Source organism: Delphinapterus leucas, chromosome 13 (genome assembly GCF_059928025.1).
Source record: "Delphinapterus leucas isolate spDelLeu-1000000601 "Yukka" chromosome 13, BTC_Dleu_Yukka2, whole genome shotgun sequence".
Lineage (NCBI taxonomy): Eukaryota > Metazoa > Chordata > Mammalia > Artiodactyla > Monodontidae > Delphinapterus > Delphinapterus leucas.
The window spans coordinates 39,943,247-39,957,987 of NC_143141.1; the positions used below are offsets into that span (position 1 = coordinate 39,943,247).

Consider the following 14,741-nt stretch of genomic DNA (forward strand, 5'->3'; position numbering starts at 1 on the left):
AAGGTACCAAGCAGCACTAAGGAATTTACATATTAATAAATCTCATTTAATCACCAACAGTTTTACTATTATCATTAAATACTATTATTGATATTCATGTACTTTTTCATCCCCATCTTATAGATGAAGAAACTGAGGCGCACAGAGATTAAGTAACGTGCCTAAGACCATACAATAAGTAAGTGATGGAGCCAAGGTTCAAATCCAAGCAACCTGGTTCCACAACCTGCAGTCTTAGTCACTATGTTGATTGTGTTGTAGACTGAATGTATCTGTTCCCCCACCCCCAATTCATATGTTGAAGCCCTACCCCTCAGTGTGGCTGTACTTGGTGAAAGAAAGTGATAACAGTTGAATGGGATAATAAGGATGATCTGATAGGATTAGTGTCCTTATAAGAAGAGACACTGGAGAGCTCTGTCCCTCTCTCCCTCTCCCTCTCCCTCTCCCTCTCCCTCTCCCTCTCCCCCTCCCCCTCTCCCTCTCCTTCTCTCTCTCTCTTTCTGGATGCACTAAGGAAGGACCAGATGAGCACACAACAAGAAGGCGACTGTCTACAAGCCAGAAAGAGAACACTTACCAGAAACCAAATTGACCAGTACCTTGATCTTGGACTTCCCAGCCTCCATAATCAGGAAAGTAAATTTCTGTTATTTAAGCCACCCAGTCTGTGCTATTTTGTTATAGCAGCCTGAGTAGACTAACATGGACTGATAGTTTTATTATGTAACTTGAGTTTATTGGTTTCCAAGGGAATTAATGTATTCGAAATAAGGCATCATTAGTAGTCCCCAGCTAATTTCATGTCCCTCATATTTTGATGGTCAGACTGTTTCCTTCCACTCCTGGAATAGCTGAGTCACTGCCAGGAGAAAGGGAGTGTGAGATGAGGTTATGTCCAGACCTCTATGACAGTCTGTTAGGAGCACCCAGCTTCCTCAGCACACGGAGTAGCACTCGGATGTGCTGCTGACTGTTGCAGTGGGCAGGTGGGCAACCATTTGGTGCTTCATGGGAGGACACCGTAAGTGGGAGCGGCTTAACCTGGGCAGGAGAGGGGCTTAGCAGGGTGCAGGATCAGATTCCACGGCAGCCACAGAGCCCTCAGCCTACTTCTGCAGGTGAGTCGCATCTAGCCTTTCTCCTGCCTTGTGGTGACTGATCTTTCAAGCTATCAAGTTAATCACAATGACATGTACCAGCCTCAGTGCCCCCCTCTCCACAGCACCCCAAAGAAACCATAAAGAAAATAATTATTATAAGCACATTTCAACTTTTCATGCCTCACCATTGCCAATTGCAGGAGCTCCCAGACCCTTGACCTGGAAGTTCTAGGGCTTTCACTCTATCATCCCAACTGACCTTTCCGGTATCTTCTCCTAATACTTTTCTACTCGACCTATAGGTTCTAGCCAGCTGCCTACCCAAACATAGATCCCTAAACATGTTCCTCATTTTCCTACCTTTGTCTTGCTTATCCTGTTCCCTATTTCTGGAAAGTTCTTTGCCCATGTCTGCTGTTGAAATCTCAATCATATTCAAAGACTCATTACATCTGGGAGGGCTCTTTACGTTTCAGGTGACACTCAAACAATAAAGGGAATCTATTGGCTCATATAACTGAGAAACACAGAGATATATAGCTTCAGGTGGTGCCTGATCCAGCAACTCAGCACCACAAGTGACGTGGTTTTGCTCTATCCTTCTTTTCTGCCTCTTGCAGGATCAGCTTGTCTTCACACACCGTCTCTTCCCTGTTGGCTCCCCTCTCTCCTCTCCTAGCGGTGGTAGGTGTCCTCCATGTCTTTGGAGGCTGACCTGGATTACATTAGTGGGCTCCTGTATTCTCTGCCTTCCACTTGGGCTTGGCCAGTGTAGAGCACCAGCAAGGACTCAGAAGATGGTTGGGGTGTCTGTCACACCTCTGTCTTTCATGGGGCACATCCCTCCCCGATGAGGTGACGGTCTCTACACAGTACTCGCTGCCTCTGCATTCCAGTAACCATCCTCTGTGGGTCTAGAGTAGTAATGGCTCCAAGATACTTTACTACTCCTTGAGTTTTCCCTGCACTTTGCTCCTACCTTTGTAAATAGGCCATTAATTAATTGCTCCTCAAACTGCCCCACTGAGTGTGCCTTCTATTTCCTGCTGGGATCTTGACTGATATAGCAGGCTTTCCCCTTCCATGGTAGCAAAATGATTTGCAGCAGTCCCACATCATACATCTTCACCCTGCATGGTTCAAGGGAGGGAGCAGTTCTCGTTTAGCTGCTTCAATAAAAGGAAGATGAAGCTTCTTGCCTGGAAGCCCAGCACATATCTTCATATTCTTTGGCTTCCACTGTATACTCATCCACTCATGAACCAATCACTGTGGTGGTGGTGGTGATGGTGATGAGAACGGAAATGTGCTGATCCAGCTAAACGAATAAGAGTCTTCCCTGGTGCTGAGGTTGAGGTCATTTCAACCCAAACCCTGTGCCTGAAATAGATGAGGGGTGATGCCCTCAAAACAAAACAAAGGTGCGGCTGTCCTAAATGGAAAGAGGAGGGGATGCAGCACACTCGCCCCAAGTGCCATCTCTTTCTTTGAAGCCTGTGATGGTAAAATTTACACGTCAACTTGACTGGGCTGAGGGATGCCCAGAGAGCTAGTAAAACATTATTTCTGGGTGTGTGTCTAGGAGGGTGTTTATGGAAGAGACCAGCATTTGAATAGGTAGACTGAGTAATACACATTCTTTTATCTCCTATTGGTTCTGTTTCTCTGGAGAACTCTGACGAATACAAAGTTTGTCCTTATTTCCCCAAGAGGATATGATGTAATGGCCGGCATGATAGGTGTGGTTCTTGCCCTCATGGAGCTTACAGTGTAGTTAGGAGACAATTTACATTATGCTAAGTGCCAGAAAGGAAACAAATGAGGTGCTGAGAGAAGAAAAATATTGATGACCTACTTTAGATGGTGTGGTCAGGGAAAGCTTCTCAGAGGAGGTGACATTAGCCGAGGCTGGAGCGTTGAGGAGCCAGCAAGGGCAGGGGGAAGGCAGGAATTCCAGGCATCCTGATGTGCACAGGCTTGTGAGTGGGTAAGTGCCAGGTGCGTGAGGAGACTACACAAGGCCAGGTGGCTGGAGTGAGGTGGGCAAAGGGCACAGCTGCCTGGATGAGACAGGAGAGGTAGCAGGGCTTCCTGAATCAGGGTGTGGATTCCATTCTGGGTGCAGAGAGGAGCCGCCGAAGGATTTGAAGCAGGGGTGAGCCTTACTCCAATTCACATCTTAAGATCACTCGAGAAAAAGGGGCACTAATTTGGAACTTGCTGCAATTGTCCAGGTGAAAGATGGCAGAGACCCCGACAGGTGCCAACCGTGGGATGGAGAAACCGAGCAAATCTGAGACCTATTTTAGAGGTAGAATCAGCATGATCGATCTACCGATGGGTGGGAAGCGGGTGAGTAGGAGGTGAGTGAGGAAGAAAAGTAGAGGGACTCCTCAGTTGCTGGCCTGAATACTGAGTCGTGGTGATGGGGGTGAGAATCAGGAGTGTCCAGCAAAGGCCGTTCCACATCTCAGGTCCTAACCACAAAGTCTGGCAAGAGTCTGATTGGCTCCCTTTGGGTCAAGTGCCCCGCCCTGGTCCACTAGCTATGCTGAGATGGGGGAAGGTATACGGGAGTGAGTGTATGAGGGACTGCCTAAATTTGCTAACAATTTTTCCAAAAGGTGAAAATAAGCATACAAATAACTAGGATACAAAGCATTGTAAGGCCTGAGACAGATACCATGTGGGGTATCTTTGCACCCCACCGGCCATTCATTCCCCTTTCTCTACAGTCTGGCCCACCCGCCCTTGGGTAGAGGCCAACTACAGCTGATGGCAGAAAGAGACTCCCCTATGAGAAAACAAAGAACAACAGTAAAATGAAGAACGAGGTGCAGCATGTCTGTAGACACATCTCTGGTTTTGTGTCCAAAGAATTGACCGTTCCAAGATGACTTTTGTCTACTTTGATTTCTCACTGATTCCAAGTTACCTCATTATTTATATATATAATTAATCTACACAGTAGGTTGCTCTTTTTCACATGCCAGGATAACTTTAAAAAATGGTTTTCAAGTTATTTTATGGGTCTATTTAAATTTTCTGCCTGTTTTCTGCTCTGCATCCATGGAAACTTCTCCATGAATCCTTGTTTACAAACGATTCAGGACTCCTGAGTATTCTGGGGCACTGATGTCTACCAATTCACTGGTATAAATGGCTTCTCTAACTCTATGTTTTACTAGAGAGAAAGAAATACATGTATAATGTAGGCCTAAAATTTACCCATTTCCTGTTTCTATCTTAAAAGATTATTCACCGCTTTTCAGCTGGGTGACCTTGGACAAATCACTTAACCTTCAAATTTTTGTTTGTAAAATGGCAATAGTGCCAAACTCACTGGGCTGTTCTGAGGATTAAATGGGATAATCTGTGTAAGCCACTTAGCACAGTGCCTGGCACATGGTAAACTAAGCACTCAATCACAGCTGACAGCTCTCCACATGAAAGGAATAAAGAATATCTCTAAATGCTACCATGGTGTGGTCTCCAGCATGTATTGTGAAGGGAGAAAAGCAGGGTAGAGAAAAGTGTACAACCGTATTAAATATATAAAATATTAAATATATATACCTATAATTATGCATATACTTATATTTAAAAACCAAATAATGGGAGAATAATCAATAAAATTTAAAAATGGTTACCTATGGGGAGAGAGGGAACAGGGTCATGTGGGAGGAGAAAGACAGAGAAGCCAGGCTTCTCTGAACATAACTTCATTTGTAGATATGACTTTGGAGCCATGTAAATAACTTACATAAATATAAAATAACATCCTAAAATTTTAAAGTCACCCCTAAAAGTAAAAAATAAATCAGTTTTGGGGATAACTACCCAGAGAAGGAACTCTACTAAGTTGGCAGGTGGATTCTTTTCTTAAGCTTACTGCAAAACACAGTAAGCTTAAGTGTATATCCCCGGTCCAATATACCCTGAGGACAAAAAAAGAACAGCCAAAATGAAAGTATTAAGATGTGTAAAGTAATCATGTTTTTGCTAGCAGAAGTATTATTCTCAGATTGTTGTGTTTGTTGCGGTATGATAAAGCAATACAATATGTGACACTGCAACTCTGTCACTCCCAGAGTAAATGAGAGCCAGAATTCTCAGTGTGGGAGAAAGGTGATATAGGTATAAGGCAGAAGAGGTCAAGTAAAATCCCTATGGTCCTGAATTTGAATAGGGATGAATTCAGAATGTATTTCTTAGCTCTGTCCATGGAAAAGACCTAGAAATAATGACCAACCCATACCAATAATGAGCACTCCTAGCCTCCAGATTGTGGCTTCATGTGTTAAAATGTACCCATTTTATATTAATATTATGATATCATATTAATATTAGGATATTAATTTATGGAGGTGACTGAGCGATGACACAGAGAGGTAATGCCATTAAAAGAATTTATTACTAACATTTTCCAAGAGCGGAGCATGCCACACCACACTGGGCCATGTGGGGAAGCACCAGGTTTCGACAGAAGGCATAAGGAGTGAGGAGACAGCATGGTCCAGAGCCTTTACTGTGTTTTCTGTGCTAAAGGCCAGTCAGAGCAGGATAAACAGTTTAGGACTGAATAGTCTGCATGATGTTGGTGGGCTCTGGGATGGTCTCTAGCTGTCCGGTACCTGGCCCTGCGTTGATTTGGGGCCGGGGAAATATTGGCTTGGTGTGTGAGAGTTAGATAAAGGCTGTGGTTGGGAGTATGGACTAAGGGTTTGTTGGTTTGCGTATGAAAGGTACAGTGCAGGTGAGTTGTTTATTATTTTAGGAATTAGCTAGCTCTGCGAGAGGCAGTGTCCTTCCAGTCAGCAAGGCTCCCCAAGATGTCAAAACATCATAGGGGCTTCCCTGGTGGCGCAGTGGTTGAGAATCTGCCTGCCTAATGCAGGGGACACGGGTTCGAGCCCTGGTCTGGGAAGATCCCACATGCCGCGGAACAACTAGGCCTGTGAGCCACAACTACTGAGCCTGCGCATCTGGAGCTTGTGCTCCGCAACAAGAGAGGCCGCGACAGTGAGAGGCCCGCGCACCGTGATGAAGAGTGGGCCCGGCTCACGGCAACTAGAGAAAGCCCATGCACAGAAACGAAGACCCAACACAGCCAAAAATAAATAAATAAAATAAAATAAAATAAAATAAACACATAAATTTAAAACATGATTAATACATCTCAAAATACCATTTCCCCCTGAAAGGAACCAGTCACCCTTGGAGAAATTGTTGGCTCCAGGAAATATATGAGATGAGCCTGGAAGGTCTTGTCATACCAGAAAGTAAGGAAGCTTTCAAAGATGGCTTGAGTCATCCCGAAAGGACTCAAAAGCCAACTTGAGATGCCTCCCACTGGCCAAAGATGGGACGATTTCAGCCTCAATGAAGATAAAAACTGCAGTGGATTAAAAAACGGCACATATATTTAAAGCTACAAGTTAACAATGCTACTAAAAGGAAGTGTATTGTTCCTGATTGGAGGATGCTAGGAAGTCAACTCAGTGTTTTGAAAACCAGTAAATAAAGAAAAAGAATCAAGCATTTATCCTGTTTTTCTGAACTGTGCCACTGGGTAACCAAATAGTAAATGAAGGGAGTTTTCTTTGTTTCAGTGCTATATAAGGAATGGTGGAATTAGACTATCACCATTTGATAAGCCCTAATATATTAAAGGATCTAAGTATTGAGTGTCGACACCTCTTGTCAGAACAAAAAGAGACAGCCAGACAGCCTCCTGCTAGAATATACTACTACTTAGGAAGCCGTTTTACAAAAACATTGAACCTGAATCTGAACGAGCCTACAACCAATTTATAAGAAATTCAAAGACGAGGTGAAACACAATATATGATGCCGCCACAGGGCTGTAATCAGCAAAATCCAGACTATGGGAAATTCTCCAGGCCAAAAGCCCTGTTGTATTCAACAAATTCATTTCAATGAAAAAGTATTAAATGGGGCAGAGGCGAGGGGGGTGAGGATACCTATCAATCGGTATCAGTGCAGACCTGATACAGATCCTAATTCAAATAAACCTTTTAAAAGTTATAATTTTACAAAGTGATTGGAAATTTGATCTCTGACTAGAAGTTTGATTACATTAAAGAACTGTTAATTTTTTAGATACAATAATGGAATTTGGGGGACTTTTTTCAGAGTCCTTACTTGTTAGAAATATATACTGAAACATTTATGGCTAATTATATGATGTCTGGTATTTGCTTCAAAATAATGCAGGAGGGGGATGTGAATGAGTATAGATAAAATGGAATTGGTCAGTGGGTAATGAGCACGTGAAGGTTCTTTATGCTATTCTGTTACTTTTGTGTGTATTTAAAATTTTCCATAATAAAAAGGTTTTAAAGGAAAGAACACAAGGTGACAACAACAAGTTATCAATTACCCTCTCTATTCCCAGACCTACACCTCTGGCTAGCCTGTAGCCCATTAATGTGAAAAGATCCAAAGACTAGCCATCTATTGATATTTGGCCAGTCAAGATTTCAGTTTTCAAATTTTTCCTTAATAGAACTTTCCAGGCACATTTGTAATAACATCTTATTCTTTTTTTTGGTAATAAATAAATTTATTTACTTTTGGCTGCGTTGGGTCTTTGCTGCTGCACTCGGGCTTTTCTCTAGTTGCGGTGAGGGGGGGCTACTCTTCATTGTGCTGCATGGGCTTCTCATTGGGGTAGTTTCTCTCGTTGCAGAGCACGGGCTCTAGGTGTGTGGGTTTCAGTAGTTGCAGCATGCGGGCTCAGCAGTTGTGGTGCACGGGCTTAGTTGCTCTGCGGCATGTGGGATCTTCCCGGACCAGGGCTCGAACCCTTGTCCCCTGCATTGGCAGGTGGATTCTTTTTTTTTTTTTTTTTTGCGGTACGGGGGCCTCTCACTGTTGTGGCCTCTCCCGTTGCGGAGCACAGGCTCCGGATGCACAGGCCCAGCGGCCATGGCTCACGGGCCCAGCCGCCCCGCGGCAATGTGGGATCCTCCCAGACCGGGTCACGAACCCGAGTCCCCTGCATCGGCAGGTGGACTCTCAACCACTGCGCCACCAGGGAAGTCCCCCTATTGATTCTTATGAAAGCTAGATAGATTTAATTAATCATTCAGGCGACTAAAAAATAACCCCTTTATGTTAAATGCTAATTATTTTGATTAAACTTTTTTTAATGTCTTGTATCACTGCCTGTCATAGGAAATTGAGTCACTAACAACTTTTTAAAAAACATTTTATGACTCAGAATTATTGTTAGGAAACCTCAGGCACTGAGCTGGCTGTAATATAGCCTAAGGGGCTATGTAATTACCTGTTGTTATTAGTGTTAATTCAAAAGCCCTGAGACTTTGCTTCTCTTCTAGATGGTGATCTTCCGTTTCTTCCTCCTTGCTGCAGTCAGCATATCTGCTCCCCACGTCCCCACCTTATAACTGTAGTTTGTTCTCTATCCCTCTTACACTCCTCATAGCAGCCTAATAGGGGGCCCTGCTCACAGTAAGCACCCAATAACCATTTACTGCATTGGATTAAACCTGGGAAGAATGGAAGTTTGCCACAGGAAATCAAATGATTAAGCTTACTAAATCATTAACTTTAATTTTAGACACATCCCTTAAGCCGCCGAGTGAGGTTTGGGAATTCATACCTGAGTTCCAAATGGCTGAGGTAGCCAGGAGTCTGGCTGCGGAATTAAATGGGGGATGCGGCTCTAGTATGCATCAAAATGTATGTTTGCGGGCACGCGTAACTGCTGCTGATTTGTACCGTAGGAAGAACAACAGTAGCAAATTGATAAAAAAGTTCTAGTTCCACTTCTAATATGAAGAACAGCCCTTGATTACCTTAAGTACAGCCCCTACCTTCATTGTAGATACCAGTGTACGAAAGTATTGTCTGAAATTCCAGGCTACTTGTTGAAATTAAAACACTTTTTTATAAAAGATGAGGAAATATTTTGACTAAAACAAAGAATTAGGTAAATTGTGTGGAAGGAAAAACGCATAATCTCCAGTTTGTCTTTCCTACTAAAACGTTTGATCTTTAACTATGAGATGTATCTTTTTGTTTGTTTGTTTGTTTTTTTATTATTTTTTTTGAGATATATCTTAAGTGTATCTTTAGTAGGCACCTTATTTCTCACTAAATAATAGTTTTGTTCAGGCACAAAACCTTGGAGTCATCCTAGATTTCCCTTGGTCTCATCTCACATCCAATCCATCTGTAAATCCTGCTGACCCTACCTTCAAAATCCATCCAGGATTGAGCTGACACCTCTGCCACTACACCCCAGTCCAGGTCACCTCCTCTCTCCCTCTCCTGAGTTTTGTTTTAGCTCCTTATCTGTCCCCTACTTCCACCACTGTCCGTTCTCTATCTATACCTGGAGTGATTGTTTATGAGAAGACAGTCTTATCCTGTCTCTTCCCGGCTCTGTACTCTCCAGTGGCTCCCATTACACACCACGTCTCATCATGGTCGACTATCTACACAGCCAGCCCCTGCCTGCCTCTCCAAACTCATTTCTTCCACTCTCCCTGTTGGCGGCTCTGCTCCCATCACATGAGCTTTCTTGCTGCTCTTTAAACATGCAATAAATCTGTGTTGAATGAATGAAATCCAATAGTTGCTGAATGCATGAATTAGTGAATTAAATTCTATAATAATTGTAATCAATATAACAATTAGTACAAGCTGTTACGCTAGCCCAGCCCAGGGAGATGCTTTTTTTTATCCAACTGGTCTAAACTGGTGGTTCTCAGACTTTACCTGGCATCGGAATCACCTGAAGGGCTTGTTAAAACTCAGGTGATTGGCTCCACCCCTAGAGGAGTTTCAGATTCAGTAGATCTGGGGTGGGTCTAAAAATCTGCATTTCTAATAACTTCCCAGGTGATGCTGATGATTCCGACCCAGGCACATACTTGGGCTTAAATATTCCAGCCTGGAAGGTCAATTGAACATTCTGAGCAGAATTTTGGCAAATTTTGTCCTGGTGTTCGGGCATGGGGAAAAAAAAAACCCGGACCTCATTTTTTTTAATACTTAGCCACAAGGTGGCGCCCTAGCTCCGGTAATGACTCCACTGGCCCCCAATTAAACCAGCTTTTGTTATCTGGAGAAGTTCCCAACCATTTCTTTTCTTTCTTTTCCTTCCTTCCTTCCTCCCTCCCTCCCTCCCTTCCTCCCTTCCTCCCTTTTTTTTTTTGGTGAATTTAGCTGTAGGGCCAGTCGTTTGCTGTTCACAAAAGGCTGTCTCATGGGGGGCATGCTGGTGGCCTCCTCAACAATGTAAGCTTCTGTGCTCTGTTAGAAATCACCACTGTCCTTCACATGGAAATGACACAGGGGAAAATAGGTGTGTAAGTGTGAGAGGACACTGTATCAGAAAATGAAAGGAGATTTCACTGGAGCCTACAAGGAAGGAAACACACACAGGACAGACGTCCAGCTCTGTGTAGCCCAAGGCGCCCTGCACACAGTAGACGTCGCATAGGCTGATCAGCCTCTCAACCCCTCACACCCCTCCACCTACCTCCTTACTGTGGGTGAGGAGGGCGCCTTTCCTTCAGCGGCCACCTGCCCTTGCCCGGCGTCTTCACTTCACTCCCAGCCAGCCAAGGGGGCCCTGGACCAGCAGGAGTCAGAGAAAAGGACGGAGGATTGAGAACAGGGCTTATCGCTTTCCTGGGCGAGGTGTCGGTACCAGCGGAGGGGCTGGGCTGGCAGCTGATGGACCAAAGTGGAGAGTGCTGGGCGGGGCAGCATGCAAGGACTCAGTGTATGGCTCTCCCTCTTCTCCCGTGCACACCTGTTCTCTTGCTTCTCTTTCTTTGTAGACTGAAACATACACACATTTCATACATTCATGGAGCCTGGAAAATGCAGCCAAGTGATAATGTGCAAAAGTTAAAAACAGCCTTCCTGACATATATACACTAATATGTATAAAATAGGTAACTAATAAGAATCTGCTGTATAAAAAAATAAAATAAAATTCAAAAAATTAAATTACAAAAACTTATAATTAAATAACTTATATTTTTATAAATTAATTTTTGTGTATAATATATAATTTAGAATTATACAGTATTATCTAAATAAATACTCAGAACTCCAAAAAAAACCCCAAAACCAAAAAACAGCCTTCCACATTACAAGGGGGTTTCCATTCCCAGAAAGGATGTGTTCTTTATATGTTGATCTTTTTGTCACATAAAAGGGTCTCACTGAGGCTATAGGTGGACCTCTTTGGGGACTACTGGTGATCTTTAGTCTTTGTTTCAGTTTTATTAAATTTATGAGAACTTTGTTTCTTACCACAAATATCATTACTCTCATATCTCTGTTTTCTACTCATTTGAGAGAAAAAAGAACAAGGGGAAGTAAAGCTTCAAATAGCTGTAAAACAGATATTGCTGAACGAAGACGGTGACACCACAGAGACAGACCCACTGGCTAGTGGGCAGCAGCATCACGAGAGGGTTTGCGGTATTTGTTCACTTATGGAGATCTGCAGGCATCATAATGCAGGCATTTAGGGGAATCCAGACCTTGTCTGGAGTAGGGAGATATATCCTGTAAATGGGAGCTGTAGCAGACCCTGGCCACTGGCCCCTCAAGTCTCAATGTAACTCCCTCAGGAGTAAAGCCTGAAAACCTAGAAACCCCTTTCCCAGACTCCTTTGAAGCTCTGCCGAGCAGAGGCCCCTGTGTGACACTTAAAAGGTGCACCTGGGTAGGTGCAAGTGAGGAATACAGGGTAGAGCTATATTGGGACGTCGAGATGCAGTAGCTGGGGACGGGGTTCTACTGCCTGGTTCCTTGTATCCAAGGTATGCGGCAGTGGGCAGTGCCAGCAATGGAACTTCTGTTAGAACAGTTCTTTTAGAACTCAGAACTCTTAGCTGCATTGTTCCTGGCTACTGGGTATTAGTAACCTGTTTCCCTATTATTCTCAGAAATTCTGCTTCTTACTAATACCCGGTAATCGATGCTTCTCGTAACTAGAGTGGATTCTGTTGTCTGTAACTCGGAACTCTTACCAGTAGGTTACTCTGTCTAAATCAAAGCTATTCAGACTGGCTCAAGGAAATGTGACATCATTCTCTTTAAAGCCCCTGAAGTTGTGACAAATCTCCTGTTACCCTTTCTTCTAGTTCCTGTTCACAGTTTGGAGCTCTTCCTCCCATGTGCTCTGATGCGTATCAGTCAGGAAGGTTCTAGCACTCCCTACCTGACTGCAGATTCTGCTGTTTCCTCATCCAGTTCCCTGAAGGTGTTCGTTTTGAAAACCAGCTGACACTCTTCCTTGGCACATTTGTGGCACCTCCAGCACTGTCACTTGGATGTTTTTTGACAGCTATTACCATGAGAACATAAACACCACGGAGAAGTGAACACATTGACTTTCATGACTCAAAATGAAGAAACACAGCAAAGTGCTCATTGATCAGGGCTTACAGTACAGGATGCCATGACAGCTGTCAGCCGAGGGCGTATAATACTCCATCTACTTGCTAATGGGTATTGTTAAAAAATATATATATGTTAACCCTATTCTTCAAAACTGTAATTCCTCATGTGAATGGCACTATCAGCTTTGCATAGAACAATGCTAAACGTAGTATACTTTTATTGTACAAAAAGACACACGGCAGGAAAATCGAATATAGGGACTGAAGGCAGCCTAGAGATGTTTCATGTCAATAGCACTGACTAGACACTGAGAGAAGGCACCTGTGCTAAGACAGGACTAAAGTGGCTAGCTCCAACTCTAACAACAAATCCCAGTGTGCAGGTGGGAGGGGGGTTGGGTTTCTCACACCACCAATCAATTCTCCAACACCATCTGGGTGTCCTAAAATTCAGCTCAATTCTGACACTAGCCACCAGGAGAGAACATCAGATCCCACAGGTTAAGGGCTCACTCCCACAAGCCTGCCCCCACTTCAGATGCCAATTGCAAGTCCAGGTTGTCACCTGTGCTTCTGACTGATTGGTTATAAATCAGGGCTCCCCTTTGTCCCCTCCTTGGGTTTGATTAATTTGCTAGGGCTCACAGAAAATACTTACCAGATTACAGGTTTATTATAAAAGGATATAATTCAGGAACAGCCAGATGAAAGAGATGCATAGAGCAATATATGTGGGAAGGGGCGTGGAGCTTCTGTGCTCTCTGAATGTGCCATTCTCCCCCAAAATCTCCATGTGTTCACCAATCCGGAGGCTCTCCGAACCCTGTCCTTTTGGGTTTTTAAACAGGCTTCATCACATACTACCTTGCTAGATATGATTTTTGTAGAGGAAGACGTTTAGATTTCATTAACACCTTTACTGTGATACTGACATACAATAAATGGCATTTATTTAAAGAAAAATGATTAAATCATTGGCCACTGGTGATCAATTCAACCTCCAGCCCGTCTCCCCTCCTTGAAGTTAGGGGGTGGGATTGAAATTTCCAACCTCTAATACCGGTTGATTCCCCTGGCAACCAGCTCGCATCCTTAGGTGCTTTCCAAAAGTCACCTCATTAACATAAACCAAGTTGTAGAAAGGGGCTGGTTATGAACAACAGGACGGTCATTTCACCCTCATGGCTCTGAAGCAACTTCAGGAACTCAGCACAAGAGATCAAATACCATGACAAAAGATGCTGCCATGCTCCTAGCACTCAGGGAATTCCAAGCGTCTGGGGAGCTGTGAGCCAGGAACTGTGGATGAAGACCAACTCTATATGAGAAGTAGATTTTGGTCACCTGAATGACCAAATCTATATTTATTATAAATCACTAGCTCAGCAGTTCACAGCCTTGGCTGCACATTAGAATCACCTGGGACTTAAAAAATGAAAATTATTCAGGTCCAAACCTAGACCAATCGAATCAGACTCTTCGAGGGTGGGGCTTAAGCATTTATTAAGCTCAGGTGATTCTAATGAGAACCACTGGGTAGGACTTTCTACTTTGCCTCATTTATTCTCATGAATGTGGCTTTTTTCTCCTCTCACTATAGGCATCTGAGGATTTAAGTTTTTCTAGTAAGTAGCATTTGTGGCTGGAGGCCAACTTACGGTTAGAAGACTCGTTCGCAGATGAGGCCTACTTGGTGTGGATGGGAGCTCCACCAGGGCATGAATACTTGCAGACAGGGATTGCTGGGGGCCATCTTGGAGTCTCCCGGAGATACGTGCCTTTGTTTGTCTTCCAGCTAGTAAAACCTCCAACCAGCCAACCAACAAGCCTCAGGCCATTGTCCTAGGGTTGGGATGGCTGGGCCCTCTTTCCTGGGCTGAACACTACAGCACAGTTTACATGACTTTCCAATTTCCACCAAACCATACCAGTGGCAAATCGGTCAGGAGAGAGGGAACATATTTTCTTCAGAGCAGGGGTTGACAAACTTTTTCCATAAAGGACCAGATGTTAAGTTATTTAGGCTTTCTGGAAGAAAAGCCAAATAGAGGATATAGTGGAGGTTCTTATATAACAGAAGAGAAAATTCCTGCCCTGCTCCATCCTACCCCATTTGCCTGGGGTGGGCCATTCCCAGGAGTGGATACCTTGACGCCCAGGTGCCATCATCTTGGAGACATTTTCAGGACAGAGAGCCACTGGCCTGATGGGGAGAGGCTTG

General features: G+C 43.8%; 1 pseudogene; it reads left to right on the forward strand.

Moving 5' to 3' along the window:
- LOC149747735 (uncharacterized) overlaps nt 1–12,588 on the forward strand; it is a 37,742-nt pseudogene extending 25,154 nt beyond the window's left edge.
- Nucleotides 12,589–14,741: the final 2,153 nt, after the last annotated feature.